Here is a 15,218-nt window from a genome sequence, read left to right as displayed (position 1 = left end):
TGAGAAGGAGAAATATTTCTTTTTTAAAAACTTTTTTTAAATTTTATTCATTTTTGAGAGACAGCATGAGTGGGGAAGGGGCTGAGAGAGAGGGAGACACAGAATCTGAAGCAGGCTCCAGGCGCTGAGCTGTTAGCACAGAGCCTGACACGGGGCTCGAACTCACGAACTACAGGATCATGACCTGAGCCGAAGTCAGACGCTCAATCGACTGAGCCACGCAGACGCTCCAGGAGAAATATTTCTAATTGTTGTGGTTTGGGATTTTGACTTGGCTTCCCCACTGAAATGTGATTAGGACAGCTGGAATACTACCATTATTTTGTACATAATAGGCTAAACAGGCTTTGGAGGCTAGACTGGAAACTAAGTGCTGTTGATGGGTTTTAGAATCTATGGGTGTATTCTAAGTTTCAAACAGCTGACTTATAAGTAAATTCTAAAGTGTGATTGCCAAGTTTAGGCCCGCAGACTTAACATTTTGCTTTTTCCACAGAGCAGTATTTGTTGTTTCTGGAACTTAGGTACTGCCATGGGCCAATAAGGGTCTTACCCTCAGAATACTCACCAATTCACATGGAATGGCTAGGCATTTGGGTTTTTTCCTGTTGGTCTTTTTAGGGTTTTATCAGCAAGGCCTTGAGAGACTCTTTAACATTCATCCCTGGGGCCTCACAATGCTGAACTTGACTGGCTAGGTAGGACTTCTCTGCAGAGGAGCTTAGCCGAGGACTGTGACTGAGGACAGCCCTGAATTCAGTGTTCAAATGCATCACCATTTTACTTTTTATTTTATTATTTTTTCTTTTAATTTTTTTTTTTAATTTACATCCAAATTAGTTAACATATAGTGCAACAGTGATTTCAGGAGTAGATTCCTTAGTGCCCCTTACCCATTTAGCCCATCCCCCCTCCCCCAACCCCTCCAGTAACTCTCAGTTTGTTCTCCATATTTATGAGTCTCTTATGTTTTGTCCCCCTCCCTGTTTTTATATTATTTTTGATTCCCTTCCCTTATGTTCATCTGTTTTGTCTCTTAAAGTCCTCATATGAGTGAAGTCATATGATTTTTGTCTTTCTCTGACTAATTTCACTTAGCATAATACCCTCCAGTTCCATCCACATAGTTGCAAATGGCAGGATTTCCTTCTTTTGGATTGCTGGGTAATACTCCATTGTATGTATATACCACATCTTCTTTATCCATTCATCCATCGATGGACATTTGGGCTCCTTTCATACTTTGGCTATTGTTGATAGTGCTGCTATAAACATGGGGGTGCATGTGTCCCTTTGAAACTGCACACCTGTACCCCGTGGATAAATGCCTAGTAGTGCAATTGCTGGGTCGTAGGATAGTTCTATTTTTAGTTTTTTGAGAAACCTCCATACTGTTTTCCAGAGTGGCTGCACCAGCTTGCATTCCTGTCACCATTTTAAACCTAAGTCAAAGTACTGATCCCACTGTCCCACCCTAGAGGGGGGGCCAAAGCATGCTTGTTCTGTTCCCTTACTCACAGCCAGGTCTGGGATGTGCTCCTTGATCTCGGTGCCTGGCTAGGAACTGCGGCTGCTCACTCTGTGCTCTGGGACAGACCTGGTGTGCATGAGTCCTGTCCTGTCTGGACTTGTCAGTGACTTTGCCCCTTACCCTCCCAATCTCATGGTTATAATCTCACTGGTAGAGAAATGAGTTGTAACTGTAGTGTTTCACTAGTTAACAAGCGCTAGGATCATGGTTATGAGGCATGGGATCAGAAGCTCTGGGTTTAGAAAATGACTCTGCTTCTGTCTGTATAGTCTTGAGCAAATCTTCTAAACTCTCTGAGCCTCACTTTGCCCATCTATAAACTGGAATTATAAAATGGAATTATCAGGGCACCTGGCTGGCTCAGTCGATAGAGTGTGTGACTCTTGGTCTTGTGGCTGTGGGTTCGAGCCTCACACTGGGAGTAGAGGTTACTTAAAAAAAAAATCTTTAAAAAATAAAATAAAATAAAATGGAATTACCACCCACCTTCCAGAGTTCTGGTGAAGATCAGAGGTGATTAGTGTTTCTGAAACACTTTACCCAGTTGTCATCATTTATTATTACTGCTTCCAACATGGCTTGAATGGTGCTAATAGCCCTTCTCTGAAGTGCAGAACACAACTATGTACCAAACCAACATTAGAGAGAAATGTTCGGCAAGTATTTTTCTAACTGGAATCCTTTTAAGGGGAAAAAACTGCCACTCCTAAAACCGTTGCTCTGTTAATTTCTTTCCTGTTTTGTTTTTTAATGTTTATTTATTTTTAAGAGAGAGAAAGAGAGACAGAGGGCAAAGAGGGAAGGGGCAGAGAGAGAGAGAGAGAGAGAGAGAGAGAGACAGAATCTGAATCAGGCTCCAGGCTCTGAGCTGTCAGCGCAGAGCCCGACGTGGGGCTTCACCTCACCAACTGTGAGATCATGACCTGAGCTGAAGTGGGACATTCAACCACCTGAGCCACCCAGGTGCCCCTTTCCTGGTTCTTGAAGTCGGCACCTCCCTTGTTGTAAGGCAGCAGCAGTATTACCTGCCTGATGGAGCAGCTGCCAGGACCTTTTCATCATAAAAGCCCAAGGGGACTGCTTCTACCAAGAGTCCTCCCTCTCTTTGCCTTCCGCCAAGAATGGGACATTGGGGAAGGAAGAGGGCTGGGGGTGGGGTATCCATTAAATATATTTGCAGTACCTAACAACCTTTGGACAAGCCAGTTGACAGTTTAGGTAGGACTTGTCCTCCTCTGGATTTATAGAAAACACGTAGTTTACATCGTATATGAACTGGGATTTTGTCTAAATAGGAAATGTGATCTTAATTAACTGCTTCATGGGAATTCCTTTGTATAAGTCTCAAACTGTCAGTCCAGCCAAAATGTGAATTCAGGAAAAATATGGTTTCCCATATTGAATTTGTTCTTTATACAAAGCTTTGAATATCCCAACCAAACCTTTTTGTGAGGTAGACCACACGGGACCTGTTGTCTGTATCTTTTCTCTTTGAGTCTCGGAGAATCTGTCTCTACCAGAGATTTTTAAGATTATGTTAATTCCAGTTTTCCTGTAAAATGCTGGCCTGGCTAAATTGGCTGCTTTCTCCTTGATTTTATCTACCTCAGTATCGCTTGTCCTAGAAATCTGTTATCCTTTGCACTTAAACCGTGTAGTCCATATTAAAGCAGTATAGACAATCCTGTAAAGTGTTTTTTTATTTATCAGAAAGTCACAGATGTCCACCTCTTTTTACAAGTATTTATCACTTGTCTTTAATAAAATTCCTTTTTCAGTGCACACGTAAGTAAAAGAATCAAACTGACTTGTGATTCATGCATTCATTGCACAGATATATATTGAACACTTTATTTGTGCCAGATACTGCCAGGCACAAAGGATACACTAGTGAACAAGATAGAAATTGTTCCCTTTGTGTAGAGAAAAGAGGACTGCAGTCTTAGATAAGATAATTAGAAACGGTGTCATTGAGGTGACATTTGACTCACTAAAAAACAAAATTCATCCAAGTAAATTTTAAAGATCTTATTGGCTTTATTCAGCTATTCATGAATCGGGCAGCATCCCATCTAGCAAGCAGATAGAAAGGAGCTCCAAGGAGCTATACAACATAGAAGGCTTTTATAAGGCAGAAAGGAGCAGGCAAAGAAAGTTTCTAGCAAAGAGTGGATTGCTTCCGGCAAGGCCACTACCTTCTATATGAGATGGAACGGGTCTCTTGGGTGGATTACCTCACTACTGTTGACCAGGTAATTCTAAATTGACAGGTTACAGGTATTATTCCTGGAAGAGGCTGAAATTGCAGTTAGGTTAAATATTAAATCTTGGTTTGCTGATGTGAGGCTTAGCACAAGTGACTCCATTTGGGGCCCCTTGTTTCTTTCTTTATTTGTTATTTATTTATCTAAAATATTTTTACTGTTTTATTTTTGAGAGAGACAGAGTGTGAATGAGGAAGAGGCAGAGAGAGAGGGAGGCACAGAATCTGCAGCAGGCTCCAGGATCTGAGCTGTCAGCACTGAGCCCGACTCAAATTCACAAACTGCAGGATCTTGACCCCAGCCAAAGTCAGATGCCCAACCACCCAGGCGCCCCCCCCCCCTTGTTTCTTTTTTTAAATAAAGACCTGAAGGAGGTGAAGGAGTAAGCCCTGTTGATAACCAGGAACAGAGGATTCCAGGCAGAGGGAACGGCTAGCGCAGTTTCTGAGGCAGGATGAACCTGAGTGTTTGGAGAGTGGTGAGGACCTATTGTGGCTGAAACAGTGAGCAAAAGGGAGAGTACAGGATAGTAGGGGCGGGGGAGGTGAGGTCAGAGTGTCCTGAGGTCAGCCTTTGAAGGGAAGGTGGAAGGGAGGGCAGCAGGAACAGCATCCTTGACGATTCTTGTGCGATGAGTGAGCAGCCCTTGCCACTTCTTGGGGTGGTGGGGGGGGCCTCTAGGGCTGGGGCTGGGGCCTCAGTGTTGGGAGGGCATGGCCCTCTGGGCAGATGCTGTGCATAGACATTCCAGAAGCCCAGGGCAGCTTTAGGGATCCCAGGAGTTGTATGTCTTTAAGGAAACTCTATTTTATTTCTTCTGGCAATTTTAGTGGCTTTTCAAGTATCATCACCACTTTGTAAGTGGGCAGGCAGACTTTAAATCAAACCTTTATGTAATTGAATCTCAACTTCAACTTTATGCACTAACAAATGTCTTTTGTGTACTGTGTGATTATCTGTGAATCTGTTTGAAATAATTCATTTGTAAGCACTGACTCGTAAGAACCTTAATTCAGACATATTTACATTTCTTTTGGTAGATATATGCCAAAAATATTGTAGAGCAACAGCAATGGAAAATATTAGGGGCTGGTTTCAAAATGTGATTTTCATTAACCTTAATGGAATTAAATTTGCATGTTCCTTTTTGTTTTTTTTTTTTTGCCTAAAGGTAAAATTCATTGTTTCTTCTTTATTTTCTCTCTTGTTTTGACTAGTAGATCTTTCATAACAGATTATGGGGTCAATATTTCCTAACTATATGTGCCAAGTGAAAACCCAAATTGCTGCTATTAATCAGAAACTGAAGTTCACTTCATTAAAAGCTTATATAAATCCAGTTTTCAGGCTGTTGCTAATTTCTAACCACTCTTTTTGGCTTATTCTTTTATTGAGGTGACTCTTCTAGCATCTAAATTGCCTTCAGATTTTAGCCTTTAGAAGAATATATAATTAATTAAGCAGCTGGAATTTGGGTGATTTTGTAAACTTCATTGTGGATCAACAAGATGTACTGTCTGCCCTGCCCAATCCGTGTGGGTGGAAGCCACTGGGGCCAGGGGGTGGCTGCCACTCTGGAAGCACTGGATCCTTTGATTTTGAGTGGCCAAGACCCACTGTGCTACCAACTCATTATTCTGAAAATTGCTAATTAAAAGAAAAACAAGGAATTAAACAAATTTCCTGCTTCTCCGGTACAACTGTTTTTTAGCGTAATCAAATAGCCCTACTGGATGGGGGAAGGTTGTTCTTCTGTTTAGAAAAATCTCTGTATTTTCTGGATAGAAGAGACGATACAATTAGGAAAATCACCATTTTGCAGACCATAATGAATTAACTGACTCGGGCAAGTGGTCAACAATGGAGGATAAAACCAGTTGGTAAAAGGTCACTGGGGAACTTCATAAGGGAAAGATCAGGACTTTCTCACTCAAATCCATTGGTCAACCTCAGCATCACCAAAAATGAGATAACCAGTTAGTTGATCATATCTCCTAAGAACCGCACAGTACCCCCATAGTATATTCTTGCACCTCTCCCTCTTCTCCCCTGTCCCCAGGGTGGGAGGGGACCTGACATAATCTCATCAGTCCTCTGGAATGAATTCCCAGTCTACACAAAATACGGGGCATAGTGGAGCAAATTATACACCACAAGGAAGCCATTAGACAGATCAGAATGTGGCATGTTCTATAGGCAGTTGACCTGATTTAACAAGTCAAGTAGCATGGGGGAAAAAAAAGAGGTAGAAGGCATCTAAAATGAGAGTTAAGAGATATGACAACCAAATAAGATAAGCATTTTGGGGTTGAGATTCAAGCAAACAAAAGACATTTTAAAAGAAAATTTGGGAAGTTTGAACATGTACTGTGTCTTCGTTGATTGGGATTTGCTTCAAAACATTCCAGCAAAAAAAGGTGGTATTCAGGAGAAGGGTGATAATAACATGGCAAGATGTTGATGGTTATTGAAGCTTTTTGATGGGTATATGAGGGTTTGTTAACACTCTCTATTTGTTTGGACATACTCCAAGTTTTAAAAAAGGGAGAGAGAAACTTATGTTAGGAGTAGTGAATCAGGAATACCCCATAAATGATTCCATTCCTTGGAGGATTTGTGCCTATGAAGTGGACTCATAACAGAAAGGGGAGTGTTTAGGAGTCTTTAGGAAGTCTTTAAGAGTCTTTAGGAAGACTCTTCTGTTTTCTGTCTCCTCACAGAATACTTCCCTTCTGGCACTTCTGATCACCAAATGTGCGCTGGGAGTTTTTCCCACACCGGCAATTCTGAGTCAGTTTTGACACTATTTACTGGAAGTTAGCATCAGACCCCACAGTGGAAGGGCTTAGTCCCACAGGACTGTCCCCCTCCCCTTTAGACACCAATCACGTGTCCAGGGTGTTGTTACCCTTGCTTACTACCAACTGGATGTAAAGGAGAGGTTCTCATGACTGCCACCATGGGTTCAGTTAATTTGCGAGAGCAGCTCACGGAACTCAGAAAACATTTTACTTACTACATCATAAAAAGCTATAACTCATTATCAGCCAGATGAAAGGGATGCGCAGGGCAAGGGGTGTGCAGCTTCCACACCCACTCCGGACGCACCAACCCTCTAGCACCTGCCCGTGTTCACCAGCCCAGAGGCTCTCTGAGCCCTGTCCTTTGGGCTTTTTCCAGGCTTCATTATATAGGTGTGATTGATTAAATCATTGGCCGTTGTTGATTGATTCTACTTCTAACCTCTCCCTTCCCCAGAGTGGTGGGACTGAAAGTTCCAAACCTGTAATCAGTGGTTGGTTCCCTTGACAGCGGGCCCCCCATTCCTAGGGGCTTTTCAAAAGTCACCTCATCAACATAAACTCAGGTATGGTGTAGAGAGGCTTGTTACGAATAACAAAACACACTTTATCTCTCTTATCACATAGAAAATTCCAAGAGTTTTAGGAGCTATGTGCCAGGAACCTTGGAAGAAGACCAAAAATACATATTTCTTACTGTAAATCACAATATCACAGGGAGTATTATTAAGTTGTTGTGATGAAAAGGAAAGCAGGTACTTTTCAGGAAAATGAAGAAAATAAAAGTGAGTCAAGGAAGAAGCAGAAAAGCACCCCCCTGGGCAGGAAGGACCCCAACAGCAGGGAGGCAGGGTGTGCTCCTCATTTTGGTGACTCAAATGGCAATGGTGCTTTCCTTTAGGAGAATAGGATTTAAAATTTAATAGTTGCTAAAAAGGCTTCAGGGAACATAAGGGAACTACTAGGTTTGGTGGGCAAATTCGAAGGAAAGAGAAATAAAAGAGTTCCTGGAGTATAATTTTACATAGAACTAGCTTTCCCGAATTGTTTTCTCTTCTAAATGTTTATGGTTACTGGTTGGCTTGTGAGACTTCACAGGTTTGGATAACAGCCTGTTTGGGCAGCCTCCCTCGTCTTTACAAATCAGGATTCTGAGTGTCTGTAAAATGACAGTTGCCTAAAATCCTTCTGGGACCAGCATATACAGGGGTTGTGCCCTGTACCCCACGGCTGCCTCAGGCCAGTGTACAGTCTTTGTGTGGAGGGGGCTTGTTTGCAGTGTCCAGTCCCCCACGAGACTGGGCTTCTTTGCCCTCTGGCTGATGCTGACATATCCAGAGCCAGGAAGATAGAAATAGCTTGATGTGGAGGAACCCCATGAGTCCTTGCTCACCCCAGGACCCCTCCTGAGGCCTCACCAGCTCCTTTGGTCTGCTCTCCTCTTTACCTGGCTGCTACCACCCACCCTCCCGGAGAAAATACACACGAGCTGGCTACGAGCTGGCAAAGATGAGTGAGAACAGTCAAAAGTGCTCCAGGCCTTGTGGACAAGACAGACAGAGAAGTAGACTGAGACAGTAGGTGTGATGCCGTGGGATGCCAATGACTGCTGCTCGGTTCAGAGTTCTCCTGCTCCTCTTACTCTGGCAGGACCCAGCCCCCTACACCAGAACTTCCTACCCAGCCTGGAAGAGGTTAGGGCAGGGCAGAGAACTAGGCTGGGCCCTGGTAAGGATTTAGAACTTACACAGGATGAGATGGGATTTTTTTTTTAATTTATTTGCATATTTTGAGAGAGAGGGAACAGGAGGGACAGAGAGAGGGAGACAGTCTCAAGCTCCATACTGTCAGAGTGGAGCCTGATGCCAGACTCCAACTCATGGAACCGTGAATGATGACCTGAGCCAAAACCAGGGGGTGGACACTCAACCAACCGAGCCACCTAGGCGCCCTGATATGGGATTTTTTAAGGGGGATTTTGAGCAAGAGACCAGCATGATTAGACTTGCTTTTATAAAAAAAAGCACTATGGCTACAAGTGATAGAAACCAAACTCAAATAGCTTAAATGACAATAAAAGCAAAAAGCAGCTAATAGTGATGTATGCTGTGCTCTGTTCTGAGACTCTACACATTAATTCACTGAATTCTATTAAATTTTTTTAAATTTTTTTCTTTTATTTTCGAGGGTGAGAGAGACAGAGCACAAGCAGGGGAGGGCAGAGAGAGAGGGAGACACAGAATCCGAAGCAGGCTCCACTTTGAGCTTGTGCGCACAGAGCCTGACGTGGGGCTCGAACTCGCAAACCATGAGATCATGACCTGAGCCGAAGTTGGATGCTCAACGGACTGAGCCACCCAGGCGCCCCTTAATTCTATTAATAACCTTATGAGTTAGGTACTATTCCCGTTCCTGTTTTGTTGATGAGGACGCTGAGGTGTGGAGAGATGAAGCAACTTATCAAAAGTCTCCTCGGCAGATCCAGACTTGAGCCAGGCGGTCTCACTCTATAGAGTACAAACTCTTGACTGTAGCACTGTGCTACCTCTCAACAGAACAATATATTGACCTATGAAACTGAAGCAAGTAAGCTCTTTGGGCGTGGCTGGATTCAGGGGTTCACACAGTACCGAAAAGACCCAAATTTTGTCTCTTCTCTTTGCCTTCACGAGTGTTCCCTTCATTTCTAGGCAGACTGGACTGTCCTAGACAGAAGGCTAGGCAGACTGTCTCCATGCCAGAGCCCCCAGCAACTCAACAGAAAGAGCACCTCTGCTTTCCCTGAGGTTCTGACAAAAGTTCCAGAACTGAGTCCGGTTGGCTTGGCTTGGGTCACCTTGCCTGTCCTTGGACCCTATGACCAGAAAGGTTAAACTGACACGTCGATTAGCCAGGTCTGACTGTATGCCCACCCCAGGGCTGCGGTACAAGCGGAGTCCACCTCCCCCAAGCCACAGGACTGAGAGTGGCTCTCTGAGGGGGGCTCCCTCCGAAGGAGGCCACACCCAAATCTGGAGGGGGTCAGAAGATGAGAAACAGTTATAACCCTCCATATGCATTGCTAAATTGTTTTGTTTGTTTTTCAGGATTTTAGCAATTATGCCTTTCTGTGAAGTCTTCTGTTATGCCTCTTGGTAAAGTTCCATAGTCTCCCTCCTAATGATTGTGTATGTTTCTTCTTAAAAGTCTTTTTTTTTTTTTAATTTTAATTTTAGAGAGACAGCATGGTAGCATGGGAGAGGGGCAGAGGGAGAGAGAGTCTTAAGCAGACTTCACACTCAGCACCAAACCTGATGCACAGCTCAATCCCATGACCCTGGGATCATGACCTGAACTGAAATCAGGAGTCGGACACTCAGGGGCACCTGGGTGGCTCAGTTGGTTGACCGTCTGTCTTCGGCTCAGGTCATGATCTTGGAGTTCATGGGTTCAAACCCCGAGTCAGGCTCTGTGCTGACAGCACATAGCCTGGACCCTGCTTCAGATTCTCTCTCTCTCTCTCTCTCTCTCTCTCTCTCTCTCTCTCTCTCTCTGTCTCTCTGCCTCTCCCCCACTCACAGTCTGTCTCTCTCCCCTTTGGACATAAATCAACATTAAAAAAAAAATTATAAAAAAAAAAAGAGTCCGACACTCAATCGACTAGTCAAGCCCCCCAGAGATGCCCATATTTCTTCTTGAAATTCTTTTTTTTTTTTTTTAATTTTTTTTTCAACTTTTATTTATTTTTGGGACAGAGAGAGACAGAGCATGAACGGGGGAGAGGCAGAGAGAGAGGGAGACACAGAATCGGAAACAGGCTCCAGGCTCTGAGCCATCAGCCCAGAGCCTGACGCGGGGCTCGATCTCACAGACCGCAAGATCGCGACCTGGCTGAAGTCGGACGCTTAACCGACTGCGCCACCCAGGCACCCCTCTTCTTGAAATTCTTAAATAGTTTATATTTCAGTTGCTCTAATGAATGAGATACTATTTTAGCATTTTTTTCTATAACATGGAAACATCCTTGATTTTTGTCTCCTTCCACATGACTGAATGCAATAATTCTCATGTTTCGATTTGTTTATTTGGGGTTTTTTGGTGTATATATGGTCACGTCATCTGCATATGTCTCCTCCCTTCCAGTAGTTACATATTTTGTGTTGACCATAAGTTTTAATATGTGAAATAATCACCTTTAAGAGTGAGCATCCGGGGCGCCTGGGTGGCTCAGTCGGTTGAGTGTCCAACTTCAGCTCAGGTCACGATCTCGCGGTCCATGAGTTCGAGCCCCGCGTCGGGCTCTGGGCTGATGGCTCAGAGCCTGGAGCCTGCTTCCGATTCTGTGTCTCCCTCTCTCTCTGCCCCTCCCCCGTTCATGCTCTGTCTCTATCTCTCTCAAAAATAAATAAATGTTAAAAAAAAAAAATTAAAAAAAAAAAGTGTTCCCTTTAAAAAAAAAAAGAGTGAGCATCCTTGTTTTGGTCTTCATTTTAATGGGAATGCTTTGGATATATTACTGTTGATTATTGATTTTAACAAATTAGTTTCTCGTATATATGGTACATGCTCATGATAAAAAATTCAAACATTTCTGAATAGCGTAAGTCTCCCTTTCCAAAAATAATGATCCTCCCTTCCAATTCCATGCCAGTCCCAGATATAACTACTATTAATTATCTTATGGATCTATGCAGAGAACAGCAAATAGATATGCACAGAGAAACATATAAGGAAAATACATCTTTTTATTCCCTTACACATATCCTTAATTCTATTAACAGCATACCCGTTAATTATATTACTGGCTCTTAGGTTGAAAGAATAAGCGTACAGTTCCAAGCCATAACAAATGTTATACGTGATTCTTTATTCATGGATGAGTTGTCACAGGAAAGCCTTGTGTGGTTTATGGACTTCCTTTCTCCACAAGAGTCGTGATCTTCCCTGTGCCTGTTGGTAAGGTCACCCTTAAAGTAATCTCAAGGTTTGCAGCTGGTCTCTGTGGGCTGGCTGCAGAAGAGCTGTCCAGGGGAAAAAGCAGGAAGAGTGGGGGGGGGGGGGGCGTGGATCAGATGTCATTTTCACAAAGATACTGGCCTTTTGATGTCCTGCACTCAGCCCTGGAGTCACCATGCTGCTCGCTTGGCTTGGCTTGGCGTGCCAGGCACTGAAAACGCAAGAGTAAGCAAAACCAAGATCCTACCCTCATCCAGCTTAGCTTCTAAGTGGGGAAACAGACCAAAAAACAACTAGCATGTGCAAATGTCAGGTGGTGAGAGGTGCTGTAGAGAGAAATGAAGAAGGATAAGGGGGGAGAGAGAGGTAGAGGAAAGGCCAAGGATGGGACATTTGAGCAATGACTATCAGAACTACAGCTGTACAAATTCCAGAGGGAAGGATGCTCCAGATAGAGCAGTGGTTCATTCCCCAGTGGGTCAGGGTGGGCTGTTCCTCACAGGACACTTGGCAATGTCTAGAAGTATTTTCAGTTGGCACAAAAATGACATCTCCCCTTCCCCCCCCCCCCCCATATTAGGGGTAGGGAGGAACTTGACTGTTACACCAGAGGGCGCAGAATGGTTTGAAGGAGGAGGCAGTGAACTTGCATGCTAAGGAGTCAGAATATCACTGACCCACTATGTATTTGGGGGACAATTTTTGCCATCTTTTAAGACCTCAGTTTCTCTCTCTGCTTCTGACCAGTGTCCCATCCTTCTTATCCCACACGTATACACCCATGGTTGAATGGTGTTTTTGCAGGAAGTATGGAACATTAGGTGACCTGACTCAGGCCCCAGATCCTGAAACACAGAAGTTTGCAGGAGCACAAAGGTCTTTGATTTATCTTATTTTCAATTCAAATTTACTCGGAGAAGGTGAAATCTTGGTACTTCTCTTCCTTATAGCCCATCACATTGTATTTCAATCCTGCGGCAGAACAGATGTGTAGATACTCAAAAGCTCCCCTCTACAGCCACATTCAAGCTCTTCTGCAGCTGTTGATCTCTCAGAAGTCACCCTGGGAGGAAGGGATTTTCCCTGCTTTTTTGCTTAAAAAAAAAAAAAAGAAAGAAAGAAAGAAACCAGGGGCACCTGGCTGACTCAGTCTGTTGAGCATCTGACTTCAGCTCAGGTCACGATCTTGCAGTTTGTGAGTTCAAGCTCCAGGTTGGGCTCTGTGCTGACAGCTCTGAGCCCTGGAGCCTGCTTCGGATTCTGTGTCTCCCTCTTTCTTTGCCCCTCCTCTGCTCATGCTGTCTCTTTCTCTTTCTCTCTCTCTCTCTCTCTCTCTCTCAAAATAAATAAATATTAAAAAAAAATTAAAAACAAAACAAAACAGGGGCACCTGGGTGGCTCAGTCAGTTAAGCATCTGACTCTTGATCTTGGCTCAGGTCATGGTCTCACAAACTGTGAGATCAAGTCCCCAGTCAGGCTCTATGTGTGGAGCCTGCCTGGGATTCTCTCTCTCCTGGCTTGTGCAAAAGACTTGAGACAGGAGCTGTGCTCAGAATTTTTGAGGAACAGCAAGAAAGCTGGGTGGCTAGAGCTGAGAAGGATAGGAAATAAGTTTAGAGAATAGTCAGGGGCCTGTTCACATAGAGTATTATAGGACAGAATGAGGACTTTGGATTTTCTTCTGATTGTAGTGGAAAGCCATAGGAAGATTTTGAGCAGGGGACTACAATAATCCGCTTTCTGTTTTCTAAGACTTCCCTGTGCAAAAAGTTGCCTCTAAGAGCGAGTAGATGCTGCTAGTTGGCTCCCCAAATCCAGTGTCCTCTCTCTCCTTAGTAACAAAACCCTGGATTTGTTTTGTTTTGTTTTCAGACATATTGTGCCTGGAAAAAGGACTGGACTCCCAGCCTTCCTTACATCTGGGGGTCTCTTGAATAAATTCAGGTCTGGGAAGATGTAGCTAGAGGTTTGGGATGAGTCTACTGGGAAGTTTCCTTAGAGAGAAGAGGGTACACCCTTCCCCTGTCCCAGTTGGCTGCTCTCTAGAATGCAGGCCAATGGCTGAAGGTCATTTAGCCACTTAGAACTATGAGGCAACTGAAGAATGCCAGCCTTGCGTGAGGATGCAGAGCAGAAGGACGGGAACTGGGTTTCTTGTGACCCCGGGAGTCCCCATTGCCTGCTCTAGACTGCCTAACCCTAGGTTTATTTTTTTATCTTAGAAAGAAAAGAAGTAAATATCACTCTTGTTTAAGCCACTACATTTGTTTTGTTGCTGTTGGGTGTAGACAGACCTAATCCTAATTGAATGGAGCAGGAAGATCAGTTAAGAGGCTATTATAGTAATTAATCCAAGCAAGAGATGATCATAACTTAGAACAGAATGTTAGCAGAGGAGGTGACTAGAAGCAGTTGTACTCGTTTTTTTTTTTTTTTAAGTTTTTTTTTTTTTTTAACGTTTATTTTTATTTTTGGGACAGAGAGAGACAGAGCATGAACGGGGGAGGGGCAGAGAGAGAAGAAGACACAGAACCGGAAGCAGGCTCCAGGCTCTGAGCCATCAGCACAGAGCCCGACGCGGGGCTCGAACTCACGGACCGTGAGCTCGTGACCTGAGCTGAAGTCGGACGCCTAACCGACTGAGCCACCCAGGCGCCCCTGTACTCGTTTTTAAGTGTACAGCTCAGTGGCATTAAGCAGATTCCCAGTATTGCGCAGCCTTTACCGCCATCCAACTCCAGAACGTTTTCGTCTTCCCAAACTGAAAGCCTGAACCCTTTCAACAGTAACTCCCATTCCGCCCTCTCCCCAACCCCAGGAAACCACAATTCTGCCTTCTGTCTCTATGAATTTGCCTATTATAGGTACCTCATATAAGATCATACAATATCTGTCTTTTTGTGACTGGCTGCTTTCACTTACCATTGTCTTTAAGGCTCATCCATATTGCAGCGTGTGTCAGAGCTTCCCTCCTTTTTAAGGCTGATTAATATTCTAGCACCATGGGGGTGTGCATGGGTGTGCATGAGGGAGAGGGGAGGGGCTGCAAGATGGCTCCAGGGTTTATGACACAAGCACCTGGACCACTGGTAGCACTCTACTGAGGCGGGGAGCAGTGGGGGAAGAGTAGCTGGAATAACAGGTCTGCAGTGCTTATTTGACATCCCAGGGGCAATGTCAGGTAGACAGTTGGATATACAAATTTGGAGTTCAGGGCTGAGGTCCGGACAGGAGATAGGAACTTGGGAACAGTAGATTCAATAGACGGTATTTAAAGCTGCGAAACTGGACCTGGTCATCAAGGGAGTGAATATAAACTGGAGAACCAGAGGGCGAATCCAAGGATGAGTGAGCCCAGGGACACTCCGGTATTTAGAGGTCAGAAGATGACTTGGAAGCAGCCTAGGAATACGCTAAAGGAGCAGCCGGAGAGTGAGGCAGAGATGGAGTAAGTGCAGTGTCTTGGAAGCCAAGAGAAGCAAGTGTTTCAAGAAGGAGCAGGGTGAGCGGGAGGGACCCACTGTTCCAGATGCTGCTGAGAGGTGGTGGGCGACCCCCTTTTCCACCTCAGCCCAGGATTTGCCACAGCCGTCACCGGTTGGAATTCACAAGAATAACAGAGGCAGTCGGTCTGATGTGTGCGGTGAGCCCTCTCTCAGGGAACAGGTTGACACACGTGGCACCAG

The 15,218-nt window shown here is 44.3% G+C and overlaps 1 protein-coding gene and 1 long non-coding RNA gene across 6 annotated transcripts in view; one reads left to right on the top strand and one right to left on the bottom strand.

The window, feature by feature from the left end:
- Positions 1–15,218, top strand: part of GARRE1 (granule associated Rac and RHOG effector 1) — an 83,483-nt gene that overhangs the window by 32,885 nt on the left and 35,380 nt on the right. The gene's annotated exons all lie outside the window — the stretch shown is intronic.
- LOC109494817 lies at positions 11,415–14,584 on the bottom strand. The gene is made up of 2 exons (XR_002149895.3): positions 14,455–14,584; positions 11,415–11,596 (listed from the first exon to the last, which is right to left on the bottom strand). It is a non-coding gene; the product is annotated as an uncharacterized LOC109494817 (long non-coding RNA).

This window comes from Felis catus, chromosome E2 (assembly GCF_018350175.1).
Source record: "Felis catus isolate Fca126 chromosome E2, F.catus_Fca126_mat1.0, whole genome shotgun sequence".
In the NCBI taxonomy this organism is placed as follows: Eukaryota; Metazoa; Chordata; class Mammalia; order Carnivora; family Felidae; genus Felis; species Felis catus.
The sequence above is the reverse complement of the archived record's forward strand: the minus strand, read 5'-3'. Positions and strand labels throughout refer to the sequence as shown.